At 44.4% G+C, this 21173-nt stretch overlaps 1 protein-coding gene across 4 annotated transcripts in view; it reads left to right on the top strand.

The window, feature by feature from the left end:
• LOC130368644 (long-chain fatty acid transport protein 2-like) overlaps positions 1-21173 on the top strand; it is a 320594-nt gene that overhangs the window by 225556 nt on the left and 73865 nt on the right. The gene's annotated exons all lie outside the window — the stretch shown is intronic.

Raw genomic sequence — 21173 nt, 5'->3', positions numbered from 1 at the left:
TTCCGTCTATAAGACAGCTTCTACTACTTACCCAGAAAATTTAATTATAAAAAAACACAACACATTGAAAAAAAAATTTATTTAAAAAAACACTCCCCTCGTTAACCATTTTATTGAAATAAAAAAAAACACTGGTCATCGTCGCAGTCCACCAAATCTGACGTCCTACTCATTCACGTATCTGAAATGAGAAGAAAAGAAAAACAAGAAATATGGGTTAGTACATTTTTTTGCGCTCTCCCCTGTGGAGAGCACACATAATGCAGCATGTTCCTTAACAGGGAGCCTCCAATTTTGCTAAACTACAACTCCCATCATGGCGGGGCTGTAGTTAAGCAACAGCTGGAGTCTCCCTGTTTTGGAACACACTGCTCTGTTCCCATTATGCAAAATGCATAATCTGAACAGAGATCTGTCCCTCTGCCCTTGGACTACTACTCCTCTCATGGGAAAGAGTCTGTCCCATGATGGGAGTAGTTGTAGTACCGCAGCACTGCTGAGGGATGGCACTTGTACATCCCCCGGCTACGAGACTTTTAGGACTACTACTCCCATCATGGACAGACTCTGCCAATGATGGGAGTTGTAGCCCAGGGGCTGAGGTGCAGATCACACCGGGTCATTCTGCAGAGACCCGCTGAAATCCGCATTTAAGTTGACAAGACGGCGGTACATGCGGCTACATCGCGCTGCCGCCGGTTCCTGTATACACTGTCATAATTCATAATCCCCGCCGGGAGATGGGAGCTCTGATTGGTCAATAGTTATTCACCAATCAGAGCTCCTGTGTTCCGGCGGTGGGGATTATGAATTATGACAGTGTATATAGAAGCCGTCGAGCAGCGCAATGTAGCCGCATCTACCACAGGCTAGTTAATTTAAATGCGGATCGCAGTGGGTCTCTGCAGAATGACCCAGGCGATCTGCATCTCAGCCCCTGGACTACAACTCCCATCATTGGCATCATCTTTCCGTGATGGGAGTAGTAGTCCTATAAAGTACCTCAGCCGGGGAATGTGCAAGTGCCATCCCTCAGCAGCACCACGGCACTACAACTACTACCATCATGGGACAGACTCTGTCCGATGATAGGAGTAGTAGTCCAAGGGCAGAGGGGCAGATCGCAGCAGATCATTCTCCGGAGATCCGCTGCGATACGCATTTATTAACTATGCAAGCCGGCGGCCCATGCAGCTACACTGCGCTGCCCGCCAGCTCCAATATATAGTTCTTATAATTCATAATTCCCGCCGGGAGACAGGAGCTCTGATTGGTTAATAGCTTTTCACCAATCAGAGCTACCGTGTCCCGGCCGCGGGGATTATGAATTATGACAGTGTATACAGGAGCCGACGGCAGCGCAGTGTAGCCGCATGTGCCGACGGCTTTTACAGTTAATAAATGCGGATTGCAGTGGGTCTCTGGATAATGACCTGCTGCGATCTGCACCTCAGCCCCTAAACTACAACTCCCATCATGGGCAGAGTCTGTCCATAATGGGAGTAGTAGTCCTTACTGTCCCAAAATAGACATTTTGGTATGTGTCCTCCAAGGTGGTGTATATTTGCGCAAGAAAAGTGCTTTTGCTAATTTTTTTTGCGTAAAAAAAAAACGCAGTTAATAAATTTGATTCTACAGTAGAAAGTGCTCTATGGTAAACTTAACCGTAGACACGGCTATGAAAAATTCTATCAGATTTTGCGCAAAAAAAGCAAGAAACCTCTTGCGCAAATTTTTGCATTAAAAAATATACCAAAAAAGCTCGATATACAATGATAAATTCCCCTCAATGTATATACGCATAGTAACACACACACTTTTATCATTGTCTTTAGACTAGAAAAGGTGCAAAAAAGGCGCAAGCAGGGTTTATTTGCGCCCTTTGAGCGCCTTTTGGTTTACACATTTCTGCTGATTTTGAATTGCAATCCACAGATTTTGGCAATACACATGTACGGTGTCCATTTTAGGACATCGTCAGTCGTCAGCCGTACCTCCGTTCTCTGTCAAGCAAAACAGCGTCCCGCCTCCTCCCTCGGACCAATCTCCGTCTGGCGTCATGCGCAACTCGCTTCTCCCTCCTTTGTCATCCTAAAGTCTTTCATCCAAAACTCTGTCATCCTAAAGTCTCTCATCCAAAACTCCATCATCCTAAAGTCTCTCATCCAAAACTCCGTCATCCCTCAGACGAAAAACCTTCCTGCCGTGTAGCAGAGCCGAGTCAGTATCGACTCTCTGCTATACGGGTTCTGCTGTACATGCTATTCAATGTCGGATCTGCTATCCAGTGCTGTGCAGCGTCGGCTCTGCTATGCAACAGGAAGTTGCGTCTGAGGGGGAATCATCTGAGGCATGACAGCGTTTTGGATGAGGGAGTTGTGGCTGAAGGATAACAGTGATTGTGTGAGGGAGGAGGCGGGACGCCATTTCACCTGACGGAAGACAGAGTTGCGGCTGATTGGTCCAAGGGAGGAGGCGGGATGCTGTTTTGCCTGATGGAGGAAGGAGTTGCGGCTGACGAGTGACGGCGATTGGTCTGAGGGAAGAGGCGGGACGCTGTTTTACCTGAAGAAGGACGGAGATGCGGCTGACGACTGACCGCGATTGGTCCGAGGGAGGAGGCGGGATGCTGTTTTGGCTGACGGAGGACAGAGTTACGGCTGACAACTGACGGCGATTGGTCCGAGGGAGGAGGCGGGAAGCTGTTTTGCCTGAAGGAGGAGAGAGTTGTGGCTGACAACTGATGGTGATTGGCCGATGGAGGAGCCAGGACGCTGTTATGCCTGACGCAGGACGTAGTTGTGGCTGACGACTATCGGTGATTGGTCCGAGGGTGGAGGAGGGACACTGTTTTGTCTAACGGAGGACGGAGGTACGGCTGATGACTGACGATGTCCTAAAATGGACACCGTACACATGATATGGAAGGGTTTAATCAACTCCCTAAAAATTCCCTAAAACTACACCAGCCCAGACTTAGCTTAGCTTTTTGGTGTATGTGAAGAGAGAAATTTCAGAAAATGTTACCTGCACAAAATTTATCAAATGCTCTGTGACCATTTCATAAATTTGGTTCTCCTACACATTTCCAGCACACAAAAATAAGGTGTAGAAAAATGCTTCACACCTACAATGATAAATACCGGCCTATATGCCTACACACAATGGCCCTCATTTACTATTGCAAACCCGACATGTCTTGTCGGGTTTTGCGCCAGTTTTGGGCGCATTGAGCCTGAAATTCTGTCTGCGCCAGAATTTGCGCCTGAAATTCTGTCTGCGCCAGAATTTGCGACAAAAATTCTGTCTGCACCTGAATTTGCACCTGAAATTGCGCCTGAAATGAGAAAACCCCAACTAACTCTCCATTTTGCTAAGAAAACCCGAAAAGGGGCGTGACCGTCGGGAAAATGGGCGTGGTCACAGAAAAGGGGCGTGTTCCCGACATTTCCACAAAATCCCAACATATTTACTAAAGTTTCCACAGAAAATGTGGTGGATTTGAGCTGAGGAAAACCCTACAGGTCAGAGCATGTGTAAAAAAGCAAAATGTAGGGAAAGTGGAACCTGTAGGGAAAGCTTAGTAAATACCGTGGAAAATAAATTGTAGGGAATTAAAACCCACAAAGAAACCTACACTACACTCTTAGTAAATAAGGGCCAATGTATATATACACATAGGCCCTCATTTACTAAGAGTGTTGTGTAGGTTTCTTTGTGGGTTTTAATTCCCTACAATTTATTTTCCACAGTATTTAATAAGGTTTCCCTACATTTTCCACTTTCCCTACATTTAGCTTTTTTTTACACATGCTCTGATCTGTAGGGTTTTCCTCAGCTCAAATCCACCACATTTTATGTGGAAACCTTAGTAAATATGTTGTTTTTTTTGTGAAAATGTCAGGAACACGCCCCTTTTCTGAGACCACACCCCCTTATCACGGCAGCCATGCCCCCTTTTCGGGTTTTCTTAGCAAAATGGAGAGTTAGTTGGGGTTTTTTCACTTCTGGCGCAAATTCTGGCGCACATTCTGGCGCAAACAGAATTTGTGGCACAGAATCTGGCGCACAACCCGACAAAATATGTTGGGTTTGCAATAGTAAATGAGGGCCATAGTAACACACACACTCACAGGCCCTTATTTACTAAGAGTGTTGTGTAGGTTTCCTTGTGGGTTTTAATTCCCTACAATTTATTTTCCACGGTATTTACTAAGGTTTCCCTACAGTTTCCACTTTCCCTACACTTTGCTTTTTTTACACATGCTCTGATCTGTAGGGTTTTCCTCAGCTTAAATCCACCACATTTTCTGTGGAAACTTTAGTACATATGATGGGATTTTGTGAAAATGTCAGGAACACGCCCCCTTTTCTGTGACCATGCCCCCTTTTCCCGACGGGGGCGTGGTCACATTCTTAGCAAAATGGAGAGTGAGGCTGGGTTCACGCCACGTTTTGTTAACTACGGTTCCCGTATACGGCTGGGAGGAAGGGGGTGGGGCTTAATCACAGCCTCCGGTCGGCTTCGTTTTCGGCCGTATGCGGTTTCCCGACGTTTTTGCCTGATGTCGGGAAACCGCATATGGCCGAAAATGAAGCCGACCGGAGGCTGCGGTTCACTCCGGTCGGCTCATAGACATGCATTAAATACGGTTCCCGAATACGGCTGAGTGCGGGCACCACAATTAAACCCCGCCCCCCCTCCTCCCAGCCGTATACGGGAACCATAGTTAACAAAACATGGTGTGAACCCAGCCTTAGTTGGGTTTTTTCATTTCAGGTGCAATTTCAGGCGCAATTTCAGGCGCAGACAGAATTTCAGGCGCAGACAGAATTTCAGGCGCAGACAGAGTTTCAGGTGCAATGCGCCCGAAACTGGCGCACAACCCGACAAAACATGTTGGGTTTGCAATAGTAAATGAGGGCCAATATATATACACACACACACATTGTGCACAGCTATATTTACCTGACAAATTAAAAAAAATTAAAAAATGCCATTTTGTAAATTTTGGGGGCTTCCGTTTCTACATAGTACATTTTTTGTTACAAATGACACCTTTTCTTTATTCTCTAGGTCCATACGGTTAAAATGATACCCTACTTATATAGGTTTGATTTTGTATTACTACTGAAAAAAAATCATAAATACATGCAGGAAAATGTATACGTTTAAAATTGTCATTTTCTGAGCCCTATAACTTTTTTATTTTTCCATGTTCAGGGGGCTATGAGGGCTCATTTTTTGCACCGTGATCTGAAGTTTTTGTTGGTACCATTTTTGCTTTGATCGAACTTTTGTTCGCTTTTTATTAATTTTTTCATGATATAAAAAGTGATCAAAAATACGCTATTTTGGACTTTGGAATTTTTTTGCGCGTACACCATTGAACGTGCAATTTAAAAAGCAATATATATTTATAATTCGGACATTTCCGCACGCGGCGATACCACATATGTTTATTTTTATTTTTATTTACACTGTTTTTTTTTTATTCTTGGAAATGCCAGGTGATTCAAACTTTTATTAGGGGGAGGGATCATTGAAAGGGTTAATGATTGTTTTACACTTTTTTTAATGCAATATTACAGCTCCTATAGGGGGCTATAACATTGCATTAACTGATCTTTTACACTGATTGATCCATCTCCATAGGAGTGTTTTCGGCAATTGAATGCTCAAGCCTGGATCTCAGGCTTGAAGCATTCAATCGGCGATCGAACAGCGCAGGAGAAGGTAAGAAGACCTCCTCCTGTGCTACAGCTGTTCGGGATGCCGCGATTATACCGTGGCGATCCCGAACAGCTCCCTGAGCTAGCCGGGCACTTTTAATTTCGTTTTTAGCCGCGCTGCTCAGCTTTGAGCGTGCGGCTAAAGGGTTAAAAGAGCTATGACGCCGGGCCCGCCACGATATGATGCGGGGTTACCGTGCAACCCCGCGTTATTTCACGGGAGCGGGACTAGGGGCGTAAGTTTACGCCTTTGGTCCTTAACAGCTTAAGCTCACTGGTCCATACCATTTGTCATTCACTTTACAAGGAATTATGGTCTAACCATGTGACCACACATGAGACCTCCAAAGGTCCTTCAACACGCCTTACTAGAATTAACATGAGTCATGTGACCTAAGGTCCTGCGACACTATATAGCTAATTAAATATACTATTATTTATACATGGAAACATCACAGAATTGCATAAGAAAGAGGCGACTAGGGGCTATCCTACCAGGAGGATGCTACTGAAACGAAGTAACTCTGACTTTGGGGACCACCATACAAGGTACGGTATGCAAAGTACCGGGACACCACATAAGAATACATTAGAAAGTACTGTAAAGTACTGTTGTTATAAAATATGGGGGAAACTCTTGTTTACAGGGCCCATGCAGCTATACAGGTTGGATATATCATATGTTTACTTCTAATCTTTGTTAATATTGATGAAAATGTGCATTAGAAGTAGCTAGTCCATTGGTAGCTTTTCTCTATGGTTTATAAAGTCTGTGTACCTAAAATAAGTAATAATAAGTAATATACTGTGTTCAGACTTGCTTAAGAAATATACATTATTTGTAAATAAAACATTAGCTCATTATAATCCAATATCAAAGAAGAACTACAGAAGAACTAAAAATGTCCCCACTGTTTTTATGCTTTCCATTTGTATTTAGGCAAAAAGGCATAATATATATAATGATGCCAGGTACATCTCAAAGGTTGCATGAGTTTTCCAGGAATTAGAAATCATACGTAGGTAGAAGAGCTGCAGATTTGGAAATAAAAAAGATAATAAACCAAAGTCTGAAATGCACTAAACTATAAAACTGGTTTAAGATAAGATATTGAAATATCTGTGCATTAGGCAAGATCTGGAATTAATTTTTGTTGTTTACTATACATGCAAATACACACAGGTGTGACTTATTCTGGAATGTCAATGTATTTGCCTATTCCCAGTATAAAAGCTAATTTACACGGCCAGTCCACTGCAAAGTCCATGCAACACTTGTGAATGATTGATTTTTGAGGATTTGCTATTAAGTTGTGGCAAATCAGCAGTCAGTTTTTATTTAATGGGGTCATTTTAGTACATACCTGCCAGACAGTAATGGAAATGCTTAGAAAGGGTCTGTGTTTGTCCTGGGGCAAAAATGGCTTTGTTGTAAGATTACCATAAAGCTGTGGCTATCTTTTTGTGAACTGGCTATTTCTTGTTAGAGTTCGTTTACTTAAACTACAAATCCCATAATTTCTTGTTTGTAAATTTGAGGTCACTTTTCTCCCTCCCACACATCATCCACCCCACCCATTGAAATACACCTGTGATCTCTTCAATGCATAAGACCAGTGTTTTCTGACCAGGGTGCCTCCAGCAGTTGCAAAGTTACAATTGTTCTCCCTCTCACTCAGCGGTCACTCCACCCATTGAAGTCAGGCTCCCTCTGGACAACTGACTAGTGATGTAATGTTTAGAGCTGCATTGCAACCTTGGAAAACCTGAGATGCCAATAATTTTGAAGGCTGTTAAAAGTAACATTGGGACAAAGATCACATAAGAATTGTGAGACCATCATGAAACACAGGTACAGACACTATATTATGAATTACACAAAGTTTACAGCCCCTGTAGCATAGTCAAATAAAAAGAAAATCCCGGAATACCCCCAGCGTCCTTAAGAGGTCATTCCAAGATTTTCTTTTATTTGACTATGCTACTCGTAAAAAAATTACAAAGTCCAAAATTGCGCATTTTTGATCACTTTGTGTACCATAACATTTTTTTTTTAAGTGATCAAAAAGTCCCATCAAATCGAAAATGGTACCTATAGAAACTTCATATAACAGCGCAAAAAATGAGACCTCATACCACCATGTATGCGAATAATTAAAAAAGCTAATGGGGTCAGAATAGGACATAATAATTTTCAGACAGTTATAATTATCACCAGAAGTAAAACAAAATCAAACCTATATAAGTTGGGTATCATTTTAATCGTATGGACCTACAGAATAAAGATAAGATGTCATTTTTACCGAAAAGTGCACTGCTTAGAAACGGAGGCCCCCAAAATTTACAAAATGGGGTTTTTTTTTTTTTTTTTTTTTTTGTCCCACAATTATTATTTTTTGTTTTTTCGTAGATTTTTTGGTAAAATGAATTATGTCATTACAAAGTACAATTGGTGGCGCAACAAAAAAAAAAGCCATCATATGGGTCTGTAGGTGCAAAATTGAAAGGGTTATCATTTTTAAATCGTAAGTGCAAAAAACTGATAAACCCTGATTCCTTAAGGGGTTAAGTAACTGGACCTGGCCTTAGAGATGGTGTCTGGTTTAATTTGTATTGAATAATTAGCCATCAATTCCTTAGGAGTCCAAAAATTTTCTTGGTGGGAACCTGAGAACTGGCATGTTTAGTTACTACATTCTATACATTTATAAAAGTGTATCTGCTTAAGTCCTTGCCATTGGCTGGGACATCACTTTGCTTATAAACTATATCATCCATGTTGTGTGACATCACTGCACATATGATTCCCATTTTGTAACATTACCTTAACATAGTCTATATTGTGTTTTATTATCCTTGTATTGAGACACCACTGTACTGTACTTTTCTTTGATCATTACCCATTTGCTGTGACAGAAGTTTCTTTATTATCCATGTGCTTAGATATTACTTTTTCTATTTTGACTTCTGTCTGTTTATTATCTTCGTACTAAGACTTCGTACTAAGACTTTGGGCAGACTAGATGGGCCAAATGGTTCTTATCTGCCGATGCATTCTATGTTTCTATGACTTAAAGGAGACATCCAGGATTGAAAAACGTATCCCCTATCCTAAAGACCGAGGGCCCCCGTGATCTCCTGTATGGGGCCCCGGCAGCCAGCGGGAAGGGGGCGTGTCGACCACCGCATGAAGCAGCGTCTGACACGCCACTAAATACAACTCTATGGCAGAGCCGAAACGCTGCCTTCACAATCTCCGGCTCTGCCATAGCGCTGTATTGAGGGGGCGTGTCAGCCGCCGCTTTGTGCGGTGGTCGACACTCACTCTCTGGCCATAGAGATGGGGCCCCATACAGGAGATCGCAGGGGTCCCAGCGGTCGGATTCCCTGCGATCTGAAACTTATCCCTAGCTTTAGGATAGGGGATAAGTTTCTTAATATCTCCTTTAATGGACCTGATTGATCAAAATGTGTGAGATAAAAACAGCAACCAATCACAGCGCAGCTTTCACTTTATCAGAGCTGGTTAAGAAAAGCTATTATTGTTCCCTCCAGTTTTTCTCAGTTTTTCTCTCACACATTTGTGTGTTTTTTCATCTGCATTGTGACTTGTGTGAACAGTGGAACAATTATTATTTGATAATATGCAAAATAATGGTGAATGAAAGCTGAAGTGTTACTCCAATATGAAGAAAATATCCATATCCACAAGATAAGGAGAAAAACAAATTGATCATGGGGGACTGAATGCTGGTACCCCTACAATCCCAATCCCATAAATTGTCCTTGAATATCGCTGCCATTGTTGTTCAAACTTCTTCAGGATAGGGAATCCCAAGCCAGCTAAAGACCCCACCGAGGGATCATTTCTTATTGTTTGTACAGATGAGATGATGCAACATTCAAGAAGGCTATGGTTACACAGGGTGGTCTCAACACGGAGTTACTGTGAGACATAAGACTAATTATTTGTTAAAGAGAATGGTTAATGCTCAATAGAAAAATGGTGCAAAAAGGACAATGGGGGGACTTTGAGGTACTGAGGATTGTCAGTCTCACACAGCCACAGATTTTAGTTATATTTTAGTTTTATATATATATATAATGTAATTTATATGGAATTGAAAGATATTGGCCCTCATTTACTATTGCAAACCCGACATGTGTTGTCGGGTTGTGTGCCAGATTCTGTCGCATTGTGCCAGAAATTCTGTCTGCACCAGAATTTGTGCCAGAATTGAAAAAAAAACTGACTAAGGCTGGGTTCACATCACGTTTTCCCCTATGTAATTCATTTCAATGAGCCGGCTGGAGTGAAACGTTCTAATTTTTCGGCTAATTTTTGCCCCGTATGCACTTTTTCCCCGGACCTAAAACTGTGGTCAACCACGGTTTTAGGTGCGGTTGTAAAAGAATATACGGCGCAAAAATGAGCGTTTCACTCTGGCCGGCTCATTGAAATGAACTACATACGGGAGCGCATAGAAAGGCATATGGGAGCACGAGGTTTTAGCTTTCCCCTACCGTATGTGCTCCCGTATGTTACGCCGAGCGCTCTGGGTCCCCGCTCCTCCCCGGAGCGCTCGCAGCGTTCTCTCATTCTCAGCGCCCCGGTCAGACCTGCTGACCGGGTGCGCTGCGATATTACTCCCAGCCGGGATGCAATTCGCGATGCGGGATGCGCCCGCTCATGATGGGCATCTCGGCTCCCGTACCTGACCCGTTCCCCGTCTGTGTTGTCACGGCGCGCGCGGCCCCGCTCCTTAGGGCGCGCGCGCGCCGCGTCTCTGCGATTTAAAGGGCCACTGCGCCACTGATTGGCGCAGCAGGCCTAATCAGTATCCTCACCTGTGCACTCCCTACTTATACCTCACTTCCCCTGCACTCCCTCGCCGGATCTTGTTGCCATTGTGCCAGTGAAAGCGTTTCCTTGTGTGTTCCTAGCCTGTGTTCCAGACCTCCTGCCGTTGCCCCTGACTACAATCCTTGCTGCCTGCCCTGACCTTCTGCTACGTCCGACCTTGCTCTTGTCTACTCCCTTGTACCGCGCTTATCTCAGCAGTCAGAGAGGTTGAGCCGTTGCCGGTGGATACGACCTGGTTGCTACCGCCGCTGCAAGACCTTCCCGCTTTGCGGCGGGCTCTGGTGAATACCAGTAGCAACTTAGAACCGGTCCACCGACACGGTCCACGCCAATCCCTCTCTGGCACAGAGGATCCACCTCCAGCCAGCCGAATCGTGACAGTAGATCCGGCCATGGATCCCGCTGAGGTCCCGCTGCCAGTTGTCGCCGACCTCACCACGGTGGTCGCCCAGCAGTCGCAACAGATAGCGCAACAAGGCCACCAGCTGTCTCAACTGACCGTGATGCTACAGCAGCTACTACCACAGCTTCAGCAATCATCTCCTCCGCCAGCTCCTGCACCTCCTCTGCAGCGAGTGGCCGCTTCCAGCCTCCGATTATCCTTGCCGGATAAATTTGATGGGGACTCTAAGTTTTGCCGTGGTCTTCTTTCACAATGTTCCCTGCATTTGGAGATGATGTCGGACCAGTTTCCAACTGAAAGGTCTAAGGTGGCTTTCGTAGTCAGCCTTCTGTCCGGGAAAGCCCTGTCATGGGCCACACCGCTCTGGGACCGCAATGATCCTGTCACTGCCTCTGTACACTCCTTCTTCACGGAGATTCGAAGTGTCTTTGAGGAACCTGCCCGAGCCTCTTCTGCCGAGACTGCCCTGCTGAACCTGGTCCAGGGTAATTCTTCTGTTGGCGAGTACGCCATCCAGTTCCGTACTCTTGCCTCCGAATTATCCTGGAATAACGAGGCCCTCTGTGCGACCTTTAAAAAAGGCCTATCCAGTAACATTAAAGATGTGCTGGCCGCACGAGAAATTCCTGCTAACCTGCATGAACTTATTCATCTTGCCACCCGCATTGACATGCGTTTTTCCAAAAGGCGTCAGGAGCTCCGCCAGGATATGGACTTTGTTCGCACAAGGCGGTTTCTCTCCCCGGCTCCTCTCTCCTCTGGTCCTCTGCAATCCGTTCCTGTGCCTCCCGCCGTGGAGGCTATGCAAGTTGACCGGTCTCGCTTGACACCTCAAGAGAGGACACAACGCCGCATGGAGAACCTTTGCCTGTACTGTGCTGGTACCGAACATTTCTTGAAGGATTGTCCTATCCGTCCTCCCCGCCAGGAAAGACGCACGCTGACTCCGCACAAAGGCGAGACAGCTCTTGATGTGAACTCTGCTTCTCCACGTCTTACTGTGCCTGTGCGGATGTCTTCTTCTACCTTCTCCTTCTCTGCTATGGCCTTCTTGGATTCCGGATCTGCAGAAAATTTTATTTTGGCCTCTCTCATCAACAGGTTCAACATCTGGTAACCAGTCTCGCCAGACCCCTCTACATCAACTCTGTTAATAATGAAAGATTGGACTGTACCGTGCGTTACCGCACGGAACCTCTCTTAATGTGCATTGGACCCCATCACGAAAAAATTGAATTTTTGGTCCTCTCTAACTGCACTTCAGAAATTCTTCTTGGATTACCGTGGCTTCAACGCCATTCCCCAACCCTTGATTGGACCACAGGGGAAATCAAGAACTGGGGTACTTCTTGCCACAAGGACTGTCTTAAACCGGCTCCCAGTACTCACAGTCAAGACCCTGTAGTTCCCCCGGTATCTGGTCTTCCTAAGGCCTATCTGGACTATGCTGATGTTTTTTGCAAAAAACAAGCAGAGACTTTGCCTCCTCACAGGCCTTATGACTGTCCTATTGATCTCCTCCCGGGTACTACTCCACCCCGGGGCAGAATCTATCCTCTGTCTGCTCCGGAAACCCAAGCCATGTCGGAATACATCCAGGAGAACTTAAAAAAGGGGTTTATCCGCAAGTCCTCCTCTCCTGCTGGAGCTGGATTTTTTTTTGTCTCCAAAAAAGACGGCTCCCTACGCCCTTGCATTGATTACCGCGGACTTAATAAAATCACGGTAAAAAAACGCTACCCCCTACCTCTTATCTCGGAACTCTTTGACCGCCTACAAGGCGCCCACATCTTCACCAAGCTGGACTTAAGAGGTGCATATAATCTCATCCGCATCAGGGAGGGAGACGAATGGAAGACTGCATTTAACACCAGAGATGGACACTTTGAGTATCTGGTTATGCCCTTTGGCCTTTGCAACGCCCCTGCCGTCTTCCAAGACTTTGTTAATGAAATTTTTCGTGATCTTCTATATACCTGTCTTGTGGTTTACCTGGACGATATTCTGATTTTTTCTGCCATCTTAGAAGAACACCGCCAGCATGTCCGCATGGTTCTTCAGAGACTTCGGGACAATCAACTTTATGCCAAAATGGAAAAATGTCTCTTTGAATGTCAGTCTCTTCCTTTCCTAGGATACTTAGTCTCTGGCCAGGGACTACAAATGGACCCAGATAAACTATCTGCCATATTAGACTGGCCACGCCCCTCCGGACTCCGTGCTATCCAACGTTTTTTGGGGTTCGCCAATTATTACAGACAATTTATTCCACACTTTTCCACTATTGTGGCTCCTATCGTGGCTCTAACCAAGAAAAACGCCAATCCTAAGTCCTGGTCTCCTCAAGCGGAAGACGCATTTAAACATCTCAAGTCTGCCTTTTCTTCTGCTCCCGTACTCTCCAGACCTGACCCATCTAAACCCTTCTTATTGGAGGTAGACGCCTCCTCAGTGGGAGCTGGAGCAGTTCTTCTACAAAAAAATTCTTCCGGGCATGCTGTTACTTGTGGGTTTTTTTCTAGGACCTTCTCTCCGGCGGAGAAAAACTACTCCATTGGTGATCGAGAATTACTGGCCATAAAATTGTCACTTGAGGAATGGAGGCACCTGCTGGAGGGATCCAAATATCCAGTTATTATATACACTGACCACAAGAATCTCTCTTATCTCCAGTCTGCCCAACGACTGAACCCTCGCCAGGCTAGGTGGTCGTTGTTTTTTGCCCGTTTTAACTTTGAAATCCATTTTCGCCCTGCTGACAAGAACATTAGGGCCGATGCCCTCTCTCGTTCTTCAGATGCCTCTGAAGTGGAAGCCTCTCCGCAACACATCATTCCTCCGGACTGTCTGATCTCCACTTCTCCAGCTTCCATCAGACAAACTCCTTCAGGGAAGACCTTCGTTTCTCCACGCCAGCGCCTCGGGATTCTCAAGTGGGGACACTCCTCCCACCTCGCAGGCCATGCTGGCATCAAAAAATCCTTTCAACTCATCTCTCGATTTTATTGGTGGCCTACTCTGGAGACTGATGTTGTTGATTTCGTGCGGGCTTGTACTGTCTGTGCCCGGGATAAGACTCCTCGCCAGAAGCCTGCTGGTCTCCTTCATCCTCTGCCTGTTCCTGAACAACCTTGGTCACAGATTGGTATGGACTTTATTACTGACTTGCCTTTATCCCGTGGCAACACAGTTGTTTGGGTGGTCGTTGATCGATTCTCCAAGATGGCACATTTTATCCCTCTTCCAGGCCTTCCTTCAGCGCCTCAGTTGGCAAAGCAATTTTTTATACACATTTTTCGCCTTCACGGGTTGCCCACGCATATCGTCTCGGATAGAGGCGTTCAATTTGTGTCTAAATTCTGGAGGGCCCTCTGTAAGCAGCTCAAGATCAAATTAAACTTCTCTTCTTCTTATCATCCCCAATCCAATGGGCAAGTAGAAAGAATTAATCAGGTCCTGGGTGACTATTTGCGACATTTTGTTTCCTCCCGCCAGGATGACTGGGCAGATCTTCTACCATGGGCCGAATTCTCATACTACTTCAGAGTCTCCGAATCTTCTACTAAATCCCCATTCTTCGTGGTGTACGGCCGTCACCCTCTTCCTCCCCTCCCCACTCCCATGCCCTCTGGTTTGCCCGCTGTTGATGAAGTGACTCGAGACCTTTCCACCATATGGAAAGAAATCCAAAATTCTCTTTTACAGGCTTCATCCCGGATGAAAAAATTTGCTGATAAGAAAAGAAGAACTCCCCCCATTTTTGCTCCCGGAGACAAGGTATGGCTCTCCGCTAAGTATGTCCGCTTTCGTGTCCCCAGTTATAAACTGGGACCACGCTATCTTGGTCCTTTCAAAATCATGTGCCAGATCAACCCTGTCTCTTACAAACTCCTTCTTCCTCCTTCTCTCCGTATTCCCAATGCCTTCCATGTCTCTCTCCTTAAACCACTCTTCCTTAACCGCTTCTCTCCCAAAGTTGTTTCTCCCACTCCTGTTTCCGGTTCATCTGACGTCTTTTCGGTGAAGGAGATTCTAGCATCCAAGACAGTCAGAGGTAAAAGATTCTTCTTGGTTGACTGGGAGAATTGTGGCCCAGAGGAGAGATCTTGGGAACCTGAGGACAACATCCTGGACAAAAGTCTTATCCTCAGGTTCTCAGGCTCCAAGAAGAGGGGGAGACCCAAGGGGGGGGGTATTGTTAAGCCGAGCGCTCCGGGTCCCCGCTCCTCCCCGGAGCGCTCGCAGCGTTCTCTCATTCGCAGCGCCCCAGTCAGACCTGCTGACCGGGTGTGCTGCGATATTACTTCCAGCCGGGATGCGATTCGCGATGCGAGACGCGCCCGCTCACGATGCGCATCTCGGCTCCCGTACCTGACCCATTCCCCGTCTGTGTTGTCCCGGCGTGCGTGGCCCCGCTCCTTAGGGCGCGCGCGCGCCGAGTCTCTGCGATTTAAAGGGCCACTGCGCCACTGATTGGCGCAGCAGGCCTAATCAGTATCCTCACCTGTGCACTCCCTACTTATACCTCACTTCCCCTGCACTCCCTCGCCGGATTTTGTTGCCATTGTGCCAGTGAAAGCGTTTCCTTGTGTGTTCCTAGCCTGTGTTCCAGACCTCCTGCCGTTGCCCCTGACTACGATCCTTGCTGCCTGCCCTGACCTTCTGCTACGTCCGACCTTGCTCTTGTCTACTCCCTTGTACCGCGCTTATCTCAGCAGTCAGAGAGGTTGAGCCGTTGCCGGTGGATACGACCTGGTTGCTACCGCCGCTGCAAGACCATCCCGCTTTGCGGCGGGCTCTGGTGAATACCAGTAGCAACTTGGAACCGGTCCACCGACACGGTCCACGCCAATCCCTCTCTGGCACAGAGGATCCACCTCCAGCCAGCCGAATCGTGACACCGTATGGGAGAAAACGTGATGTGAACAAGCCCTAACTCTCCATTTTGTTAAGAAAACCCGAAAAAGGGGCATGGCTGCTGGGAAAAGGAGGCATGGTCTCCGAAAAGGGGCGTGCTCCCGACATTTTCACAAAAACCTAACATATTTACTAAGGTTTCCACATGAAATGCAGTGGATTTGAGCTGAGGAAAACCAGACAGATCAGAGCATGTGTAAAAAAAAAAGCAAAGTGTAGGGAAAGTGGAAAAGGTAGGGAAACCTTAGTAAATACCGTGGAAAATAAATTGTAGGGAATTAAAACCCACAAAGAAACCTACACTCCACTCTTAGTAAATGAGGGCCATTATGATTATTCATGTAGCTAAATGTTTCTTCTTTCCCCGAATAGTGCTTGTATTGGGCAATTATCTGTCCATCTAAAAGAGAGTTAGAGTATGTTCACACAACAGAATTTCTGAGCAAAATCCACCAGAAAAATCTTGCTCATAAATTTCCTATTACAGCAGAATTCTATTGTTTTTAATGGGATTCTACAGCACTGTGAATTTTTTTCTGCCATGAAAATCCCAATTCTGGCCTCCGCCAAAAGAATTGACAAGTCAATTCTTTTTGCAGAATTTGAATGAAAATACATTGCTGTCAGTAGAGACGGCGCATTTCCAAACAGTCCTAGCGCCGGTGGAACATGCTGTTTGTGGAATGTCTGCCTATATTTTCTGGCCAACATTCCGCACATTTTATACCATGTGAACAAAGTATTAGTCTCTATAGAAACAAGCCAACCGGCACCAGAAAGCCTTCAAAATAATTTGAATAATTTGAACAATGTCTGATTTCCACCAGACATTTTTTTTTTATTCATTATTACTTTCGTCAGTTTTAAGTTGTTTCAGGGAGCATTGTGGGTCTTTATTGTCTGTAAATTGCACCACAAACAATAACATCTTGGCTTTGGCATTTTTGTGACATGCTTTAGTTCAGGGTCATGTATTTAAACAATGCATGCTAATTTGTGGCAACATTATTTTCATGGGCTTCTCTCTAGGACAGTAAATGAAATTCACAAGGATTGCCATGAAAAATAGCACAAAAAGACTTGTTACATTTTTTACAATGCATTTTTTATGTCTTTGAGACTTTGGCTTTGGGAATTTGGCCTTAAGATTGCAGAAGAAGAATTGCAAAACTATCTAATAGTAAAGTATTAAGACCTTTTAACCTAGTGCACTTTTGCACCTTTTGTGCTTAAAGATAGTAAAGTTAACAAATTAACTAGGCATAGTACATTATTTAAAGATTAACATACACTATTTATACAGGCACTTCTCTTTTACAAATCCTCAAATAAAATAAATTATTACATTGGCGCCCCCAAATGTTAGACGCAAAAAAATGTTTAATCTGGTGACAATAACAATGGCTATAGACGTGTTGTAATTAGTAAGAGGCACACACAGGCCTGATATAGAACCCCACAGAACACAAAACTAGAAAATTATACCAAAAATTGGGGTGTCGCTAAAACTCAAAATATTTACTTTATCAATTAAAACCACCAGATAGGAAAACATGTGATAACCCAAAAGGTGTGTAAAAGACAAATAAAATATTCGCCAACTGTAAACTGGGTGGCAAAAAATCTCCTTCTAGAGCCATTATTCATACACCAAATATATACACTCCTAATAGATATGTGGTAGATGTATATTTAGGTAATCCAAGATATTTAAATGTTAAATCAAATGCACGCCTTCCCAATGTGTTTCTGTCCGCATGCTAGATAATACGTATGGGGACGTCCTCAGGAGACTCTTGTGCTCAGAGACAACAGCTCCAAGATAATTATAAGAACCAATAGAACCAGAGCGCATCTAAATGTGAATTCACTCCTGAGTACATGCAGGCACTGTGGCCCTATGCAGCTGTCAGTTTAGCCACGCAGGCAAGTAAAATAATCAGAAAAACCAGCCCCTGCAAGGAAGACAGATAATTCAACATAAATAACCTTACCCCATCCAGCAATAGCATTTTTCATTACTGTAAATTAGCGGATCTCATATTCACATAAGTAGCGTGGAGAGTCCATATGAGGGGTACGGTCATTGAGCTACACATTGTCACTTACATTACATCTAACGTAACTGCTTCAGTCCATAATTACAGCTTACAGCACTGAGCAGTGACAAAGACGACAATCCTGGAGACCGGGAGAATGACATAACAATGACTCTTTAAATGCCAAACAAATAATGCTTTGGCCAGACTTGTATGGAAATTAGTTATGGCAGCAAGGCACCTATTAAGATATCAACAGGTCAGTAGATACTTCACAGCAGCAGCAGCATTGTAATAGATATGAGATTAGGAATTAACCCCTTTACAACTAGATTCATCTATCTGGGCTGTATATTTGTACATACTGGATGGAGCATAGTGAAGGGGAATCCCAACTCAGATTAACCTGCGCTGATCAGCGCAGAAATACTGAATAGATGAAAATAAAGGGTTTGTATGACACTTAAAGACGGGGAGACAACAGGATTTAGAATACTCTGTTATATGGTAGCCTTTCAGTAAACAAAAATACATATTTGGTAGTTCCAAAGAGTCAGGTATAAGTTAAAGCAGATGATCAATGAAAACCTATTCAGAAGAATGGGGAGCATAAATACGCGGTCCTACGGGTCAATACTGATCCCTAGATAGGCACCTGCACTAGGGCCCTAAACCTAAGTGGCATTGACGCCCTTTAAAGGATGGTACCAAACACAGGATACCTCCTATGTGCCCCTAGTGGCCCTGAGGCTTCAGAGGTGGTACTAGACAAATAGGCCAACTGGGACCCTCCCTAACTACTTAACTAGGACCTCTAGGTCACCATAGTATCTGTTGAGGAACTATTAGCATCAACTTAAGGGTCGGGGGGGGGGGATTTTACCATTAAATCCCATTCACATGGAGGGGGGGGCCCTAACATAATTTAGATAAAGGGTGAGAAGTTTTGGTATAATTTTAGTATACTTTTCTAGTTTTGTGGTCTGTGGTGTTCTATATCAGGCCTGTGTGTGCCCCTTACTAATTACAACACGTCTATAGTGTTCAATTATTGTTTGGTATGGCTGGTTTTGTACAAAAAAACACAGAGAGCGCTCCGTAGTGCAATAAAAGATGGGTAGGAACCGCATAAAATAATAATTTGCGCTTACCCAAAGAGTTGTGCTGACAAGCAGGCACAACTCTGGTGATCGTGTATAGGAAAATGTCCAAAGTGCAGCCGTTTCCTCTCCACCACCTCGTGGTGTTCAGTATTCCAATAAAACCTCCAAACCACTAAGGGTTAATTCAGGCGCAGGCAATGGATTGTGGTGTGTACAGCAATGCTGATAGATGGCTTATAGGAAAGTAGGATCAATGTGGATAACCAAGGGTCATTTATTCAGAACAACGCGTTTCAACGCCGGAGCAGGCGTCTTCCTCAGGTTCATGAACCTGAGGAAGACGCCTGCTCCGGCATTGAAACGCGTTGTTCTGAATAAATGACCCTTGGTTATTCTCATTGATCCTACTTTATTATAAGCCATCTATCAGCATTGCTGTACACACCACGATCCATTGCCTGCGCCTGAATTAACCCTTAGTGGTTTGGAGGTTTTATTGGGATGGCTGGTTTTGTAACAGGGGCTCTGAATGTTTTAGAATGGCTGACTGAAGCCAAGGAAATATTGTCTGAAAAAACATATTCACAAGCTAGACCGGCACCCTCCCTGAAAGCTGCTTTCAAGGAGTTAACCAATTGTCGCAAACAATTCGCACTATCATTTTGCGAAGTCCAATGTGTAATGTCCTTTTATTTGTTTTTGTATTTTTCTGTTAAGGTGTGTATTCACACACTAGGATGTTCAGAGCAGTTTTCTAATCTCCCTGGATAGGAAATGGTTAATGCTCTGAATAAATGAGAAACTCAAGAAACTTTTCCTGCATTCAGTGCTGCTTATTTAGTTTAATGCCACTATGTCTGTTTGTGCATCACACTTTCAAGTCTGCTTGAGCATTTACTTTGTATTTATCTGAGTTTTAGCCATGGTTAAATAGTCTTGTTCTTTGTAGATTTTAGTCTGTGTTACATTTGTTGGTTTGGTTTTATATTATATTCCTGTTTAGCAATAGATCTCTTTTACCTTTGTTTAGGGGACTCTGGGGGGTATTGTTTATTCCCTTTGTCTACCGAAGGTCTTCTGAGGGATTGAGCTAATTCCTGTTTATATCCCGGAGTCTTTTCAGACTAATCCGGTTCTAGCCTAGTGTTTCATGTATTATATTTCTGTTTCCTACTGGGTCAGCATCTTGTTCACACTGTGGAGTGTGTCCGCTGGCCAGTAGCCTATTTGGCTTCATTATTAATGGCTACTCCTTTTGTGGAGTGGGGTGTCCAGTTTGTTTGTTCTGTGTCCCAGTCTAAACAGTGTCCTATATTTATATTCCTGTTTGGTTGATCTGATCTTTGTCCTTGTACTTGTACCTGTTTGTGAACAGTATCCTATGTTCCTGTATCAGTTTGCCTGTTTATATTCTGCCCTGTTAGTATTTGTATCCTGTTTGGTATATCTGGTTATCTAGTAATTTTCTGTTCTGGCCTATGACCAACTATGTATATTTTGTGTCTTTACGCCACTGCACTTTAGCGCAGGAAGGGACCGGTGCCCAGTTGTCGATCCATCATTTAGGATGGATGGGCAAGTAGGCAGGGAGAGATGTTTTAGGGTCAGGTTAGGGATCACTCTCCCTGTCTCCCCCTGTCAGTCATGACACAATGTTTCGATAATTATATTTAAAAAAAATAGTATCTAGAGGACTTAGAGTTCAGATCCTGCTGGCACACAGACTCAGCACTCCAGGGGTCCTAAAAAAGTGGGAGGAAGTTGCCACCATTTGCTCCCTGAGTTTTCTAATTATCCTCTTAGAAGAGGAGAAAAACTACTTAGAAATTGCAGAGAAGAAGCTTGGGGAGCAAAAAGAAGTGGTATTAAAATTTATAGGGGATCCGTAGTTCAATGATGATCAAACTTAAGGACACCATAGATAGATAGATTCCACTTTTACTTGAAAGACCGTAAACACTCACAGTTGATGAGGGACCTACAGGACTTCCGGGAAAACCGGGCCTATTCTGTCTTTACTAAACCAAAAAGTCACAGGGAATCAGAAACTGACATTACTACATCAGACACCGAACACACAGACAATGATCGCTCAATTGGACGATCTGAAAGGG

The sequence above is a fragment of the Hyla sarda genome, chromosome 4 (genome assembly GCF_029499605.1).
Source record: "Hyla sarda isolate aHylSar1 chromosome 4, aHylSar1.hap1, whole genome shotgun sequence".
Lineage (NCBI taxonomy): Eukaryota > Metazoa > Chordata > Amphibia > Anura > Hylidae > Hyla > Hyla sarda.
This window is presented reverse-complemented; position numbering and strand designations above follow the sequence as displayed.